Genomic DNA, 6,859 nt, shown 5'->3' with positions numbered 1-6,859 from the left:
AATGAGGTGCGGTTTTCGGCCACGCGATCGTGATCGAACGCCCTAGATGATGGAGCAAAATTCGATGGCTTTTGGGCCAAATTTGAGGGGTGTTGGGCTGCAACACACACGAGGCCTTTTCGGTCCCTCGGTTAACCGTTGGAGTATCAAACGAAGTCCAATTGATATGAAACTTGACAGGCGGTCTACCGGTAGTAAACCAAGGCCGCATGACATGTCTCGGTCCAATCCGGGAATGTTTAATCCCCACACACGAAAGAACGCTAGAATTGACCACCGAAGGAGAATGAAATGCCGGAATGCAAAACGGACAACGGGGAAAATGCTCGAATGCATGAGACGAACACGTATGCAAATGCAATGCACATGATGACATGATATGAGATGCATGAAAAAGAAAACGACACACGGAGACAAAGACCCGAACCTGAGAAATAAATATAACTTAACGCCGGAAACGACAAGAGTTGGAGTACAAATAGGGAAAGTTACATCCGGGGTGTTACACTGGTGTCAGCCGCTCGTTGTGCAATTCTCTCGTTTATTGACTACATTGACAATGGCATGGGACCCAGATGTCAGAAATCTACTAGGAGGAGACATTTTTTTATTGGCTTGAAATAATGATGCACTTGCTTGCATACTGCCATGACCTTGGCGGGTCCCTGCTGTCATCCTCTCCACGTACAATCATCTCCTGATTGTGTATGCGTCAACTTGCTAGGCCCACAAGTCAGCCTCTAAACCCGTGGAGGACAAATACAACCCATTTAAAAAAATAACAGCCCATTCCATACGTTTAAACAGAAAGTTCAACATTCAGAGCAAAGTAACAGGTCTGATCCACATATAGAGTACTGAACTTCCACGTTGACAACCATCATAGCCAAGTCAACTATCTACTTACACTAATACTCTAGTAGCGTACAAGTACTAACTTACTCTTAGCTAACTAGACGATGCCGGTCGCCATCTGTGGTACACGCTAAACGCCGGCATCGGCGTCATGCGCCTCACCTCGGACTTGCAAGAGGTGCGATAGAGCGTGTTGCTCGCGCGCGTTGGCCCTTTCCATGCCGGCGTGGTCCACCGAAGCTTTGGCTCCCAAGCGGGAAACCCACTTGACGAGCTCGTAGTAAAAATCAGCGTCGCGAACGTGTGCGTGCCCGACAGCCTCCAGGGCTATTTGTCGGGCGCCGGCCTCCACGTAGTCGTCCCAGTTGCGGGCGCTCTGCTCGCGACTCAGAGCGTTAGTGCCCTGCTGCTCCATGTCACGCTGGCGGCGCAAATCGGCGATAGGCTGCTCCTCCGCCAGGCGGTCGTGCTCCAACAACTCCTGCTCCTCCGCCATGCGGTCGCGCTCCAACAACTCCTCGATCTCTGCATTGCCATCTAAAGACAGATAGAATACCTCCTCCCTCCATCCGCCTTCCGGTGAAAACCCGAACACTAGTTCCGGCGGTGACTACCTCTGGCGTCGCCTACCGCGGACGGGCGGGGGCATGGCGGACGTGGCGAGCGACGTCGGGCCAGTGGGGGCTTATGAGGATATGGCGAGTTGGGTCACAGTGGCACCGGAGAAGGCCGGGAAACAATACTTATAGGTGGAAGGTAGCGCGACGGTCATCAGAATTCAATGCATAATGGCTTAGCGCGCCAGCTTGCCATGGAAAACTAGAGAAACTGAAATTATGACTGTGTCATCCCGTCCCATCTGGGTCACACGCTGGCATGGCGGTCAAACGAGTGCACTCGAATAATCTCCCTCCTTGTCAATAATGATTCCACGGATTTAAAAAGCCCGCAACAATTAAAGAGTTTCTTTTTTCGCATCAGTTAGCTGCCTTAATTACGACCGACTGCATGCAGGCACTCAGAATCGCTCGCAGGCAGTACGCGAAGCAGCATGCAATGAGTCACAACCGAGGGCACGCATGCAACCACTTAAATCACTAGAATTAATTAGGCTTAAACTTCTGCATGCCGTTAATTATTGCCATGCCTTGGTCTTGCTACTTTGCTCACGGGACTAATAAACCCGGACGGAGGGAGTACCTTGGTTGGTGAGAGGTTTAAATTAAGCCCTGCAAACCGAAAAGGAGGTACTAGTACGTGCGTGATCCGCTATTTATTCGTGTAGGATCGAGTAGGTCGTTTCTTGAATTGAGCCCTGCAAACCGGAAAGGAGGTAGTACGTGCGTGATCCGTTATTTATCCGTGTAGGATCGATAGTGTAGCTTGTCAGTTTCTTCAGAGGTAGGCATTTTTATCCGTTTAGTATCGATAGTGTAGCTTGTCAGTTTCTTCAGAGGTAGGCATTTTTATTCAAAAAACTGCCACTTCGCATCTTGCATCGCAAATAAAACTGCCAGGAGCGCATTTCTAGGCTAGCTAGTGATCGATCAGTAACTTGTAAACACTGAGCGAACAGAAATAAGTAACTGTTAATGCATCTCAATGATTCACAGATCATATACAAATATGTAGCCCCAACAGCAAAGATCAGCCACTTCGGATCTTGCATCGCAACTAAAACTAACTAGTATGATTCCCATACATAAGATCAACATGTTAATGCATCTCAATGATTCATAGATCATATACAAATATGTAGCTCCAAAATTAAAGATCTAGAAAAAACATCTGTTCTTCCTACTAACATTGATGCTTCTCTCACTACAAGGAAAAGGCCTACTAATGGCGCACCAGTTTTGCCTACTAATGGCGCACTGCTGGTGCGCCGTTAGTATCACGTCACTAGTATTTCTTACTAATGGCGCACCAAGCAGTGCGCCATTAGTATAGAACACCATGCGCCATTAGTATGCCTCCCAGGGGGCCATATTTAACCATGTGCTTTGGCATACTAATGGCGCATTGTTGGGTGATGCGCCATTAGAGTGATTATAATAGTGTGCCATTAGTGTCTTGTGCGGTGTGCCACTAGTATGAATATTAGGGATTTTTTTCATTTCTGATATTTTCACAGGTTAAAAAATATTAGAGATAACATACAACACAGATCTGCTTAGCTTACATACAGAGGGCCATATGTAACGATGTTACCTGCGTCCACCAGATCATATCCAACACACAAGTTTCATCATATATACATACATAGCCAACACATAGTTCCATCGTTACATATTACAAAAGTTTCACAATGTTCATTCAACACCGTTATCCATCAATTCACAAAAGTTTCACATTGATACAAAATAAAAACACAAATGGAGAAGAAGCACTCCATCCATGCAAGCTTTCGTGAATTAAATCAAATATGCAAAATGATAAACAAGAAGTTAGAAGAAGAAAAAGAAGAAGAGAAGAAGAAGAAGAAGACTAGAAGAAGAATAGGAAGAATAAGAAGAAGACTATAAGCTTATTATGTAAACTTGATCATTTTGTGCTAACATAAGTAATTTTGGAGCTAACCTATAGGAAACTAAGCATATAAGCTCTAAGTTAGCATATTAGAGCCAACTTAGGTAAAATGAAGCTAACATATGTCATTTTGGATAAGAAGAAGAATAAGAAGAAGACTATAAGCTTATTATGTAAACTTGATCATTTTGTGCTAACATAAGTAATTTTGGAGCTAACCTATAGGAAACTAAGCATATAAGCTCTAAGTTAGCATATTAGAGCCAACTTAGGTAAAATGAAGCTAACATATGTCATTTTGGATAAGAAGAAGAATAAGAAGAAGACTATAAGCTTATTATGTAAACTTGATCATTTTGTGCTAACATAAGTAATTTTGGAGCTAACCTATAGGAAAATAAGCATATAAGCTCTAAGTTAGCATATTAGAGCCAACTTAGGTAAAATGAAGCTAACATATGTCATTTTGGATAAGAAGAAGAATAAGAAGAAGACTATAAACTTATTATGTAAACTTGATCATTTTGTGCTAACATAAGTAATTTTGGAGCTAACCTATAGGAAACTAAGCATATTAGAGATAAATAGGTAACTAAGCATATATATATCATTTTGGAGATCTGACATACCTGACATAGTTCAGTTCTCATTGTTCTTCTCCTTCTCCTTCCTCAGCTTGATGCGCCAAGATCGGCGAGGCGGTGGAGGCAGCTGTGGGATGTAGTCTTCTACCACAATTGGCGTGGTCATGTCGCCCAGCTATGGGATCGCCGGCGCCACCACCGGTGCGTGGTAATTGTCAGGCACCACCACCATCGTGAGGCCACCCTCAGCCACCACCATCTCTTGCCCATGGTCAGCCACCACCATCTCTTGCCCATGGTCAGCCACCACCATCTCTTGCACCTGGTCAGCCACCTCCATCTCTTGCCCTTGGTCAGCCACCACCAGCGCTAGGTCATCCTCAGCCTGATGCCCATTGTCATCATGCAGCTCCTCATCCCCACTCTGCTCCTCTTCTCCCCACTCCAGTCCGGATCATCCTTCTTGTTGTCTTCGCTGCTGCCAGAATCGCTGCTGCTTTCGCTAAGGCCAGAATCGCTGTTGCTTTTGCTACAGCCATAATCGCTGCTGCTTTGGCTGTAGCCAGTGTCGCTGCTGCTGCTCCCATTGCCTGTCCAAATGCAACAATGACCGTTAACAATCGATGTGAGAAAAAGCCAAATGTAGGGGAATAAGAAGAGGCAGAATGCACTAGCATCTCCGTCTTCAGCGTAGCGCATGCGACACATAGTCTTGTTGAAAACCTTCACGATGAGCATTGTGGCATCATCGTCGTACCTCAAGAGAAGAAAGTACCCGGTCCGCAGGTCATAGGCACTGTAGAACTTCTCCCAGCCACGGCACAGGTACATGTGGCCCTCCTCGATCACCAACTCCACGTCCCACAGCCTGCGAACCCCGCTGCCGGCCTGTCGGAGCTTCACATTATCTGGCGAATCTTCACCCAGCATCTTCATAAAAGCGTCAGGCAGCCTCTGCAATTTGGAACAAGGAGTGATGTAGCAAACAACAGAGTTATCATAATGAGATGGGTGAAGGGGAGATCTCTCGTTTTATATACCTGCCTCGTGGCTGATACTGAAGAAGAAAGTATGATAGTGAAGAACTCGAAAGCATCCAACTCGTACTCCGGTGAGGCAGAGCGGTGGTGGCTGCTTCCCCCCATCTCTGATAAGCAGCAGAAGAGACCAATTAGTACCCTTACAACATTATAGTAGCATAAATTTTGAGCAGAAGATAATCAACATTAGTCGCAAGTACCCCATATGTCCTATTTTTAGCAAAGTCATGCTAAAATTCACGGAAAATTTCAGCATGACCTTTGCTGAAAATAGGACATATGGAGTACCTGCAAAATCATTATCCCCGCATAATGAAGTCGCCAATGGGTCATTCAGAAGATCACAAGTAGCATCATCACAAGTACAATATCATGACAAGTACAACAGTAGTAGCAGTGAATACAGGCATAACAGCAGCAACAGTAGTTAAGAAAAAGTTGCCGAAGCTTCTAAAACTATACTGTCCTAGAACAAACAAGCTGGCAGTAGGTCCATTGGGACTCGTTTAAATGCAGAAATTCTTGTTTTGGGTTCAGTTTACATTTCAGGTCAAGACTTATTCCATGTCTCCTCCTCTTGCTCTTTTGCTTTGCCCAGAGAATTATTGGTACCAAGTACTACTACTACACTTTTTTACTTTCAGCAATTTAACACTTGTCTCTCTGTTTATTAAAGTTGTTGTTTATGTGTAAACTACCTCTGTTTCTAGGCAACAAGAGTTATCATCAATGCTTTTGAGTTTATTAAGTACCTTCAGTTTTGAGCTTTAAATGTCAAAAGAGCTTCACAGAATCTTGAATCCTCCAAATCACTCTTAACAGTTCTGCATTGCACAAAGGCAACAATGAGCCAATGATATCAGTAGCAATAATAGGTGCTTACATTCTCATAACGTTAGTATTAGTTAACCAAAATTGAACCTACAGAGTTCTAGTACAGTGAGTAACTCCCAATTCTTTTAATAGAAGCACAATTAACAAAAGAACTAAGGAGTCTAGGACAATGCCATCAGATAGAATTTGAAGGAAAAACGTTCTTCCAGAACCTTCAAGCCACAATCATACATAGAGTGGCTGATCATATAAGCTATATTTAAATAAACATCAACTAAACTTGATGACAAGAAAAACTAGAATCACATTGATACACACAGATCAATTCTTAAACTAATTCTAACCAGATTTATAAGTACTCATGGACACCAGTTGCATCAGCGGCACAGCACTAGATTACACCACCTAAACCAGCCAAACAATCAATCTAGAAATAGTTGGCTGAACCATGGCTAACCAAACTCCAACCTACAAAGTTAATCTGCACTCGAAGACTTTTGCATCCTTTTTTTAGGGTGACTTCTACATCCTTGTAAATAGCACAACACAATTGAAAAAAAATTGTAGAGCATCCTGTTACAAACTTGTTCTGATCCTGCAAAGAACAGACTTGGGCGGGCGCGGCCGGTCGCCGGAGGTGTCAGGGAAGGGTGGAGAGGAAGGAAGGAGGAAGGACGAGAGGGAGGAAGGAGGAAGGAGGAGAGGTACTTGGGCGGGCACGGCCGGTCGTCAGAGGGGTCGGGGTCGGGGTCGGCGGCGGCGGCGTCGTCGAAGGGATGGCTCGAGGGTGTCCGCGCTCGTCCGGGTCCTCGTAGTCGAAGAGGAAGACGGCGGCGGTCCTCCTGGGCGCCTTGGTTGGTCGTGGGGAGGCCGGCGGCCGCGGTCGTCGTCCTGCACCCCGTGCCCAGACTGAGGTACAAGCGGCACAGGGCAGGGGCCGACGCGGGGGGCGTGGGGTTTCTAGGGTTTCGAGGGGGGAGGCAGGGCTCGGGGGGAGGCAGCGCTCGGGGGGGAGGC

The sequence above is a fragment of the Triticum dicoccoides genome, chromosome 2A (genome assembly GCF_002162155.2).
Source record: "Triticum dicoccoides isolate Atlit2015 ecotype Zavitan chromosome 2A, WEW_v2.0, whole genome shotgun sequence".
NCBI lineage: Eukaryota > Viridiplantae > Streptophyta > Magnoliopsida > Poales > Poaceae > Triticum > Triticum dicoccoides.
This window is presented reverse-complemented; position numbering follows the sequence as displayed.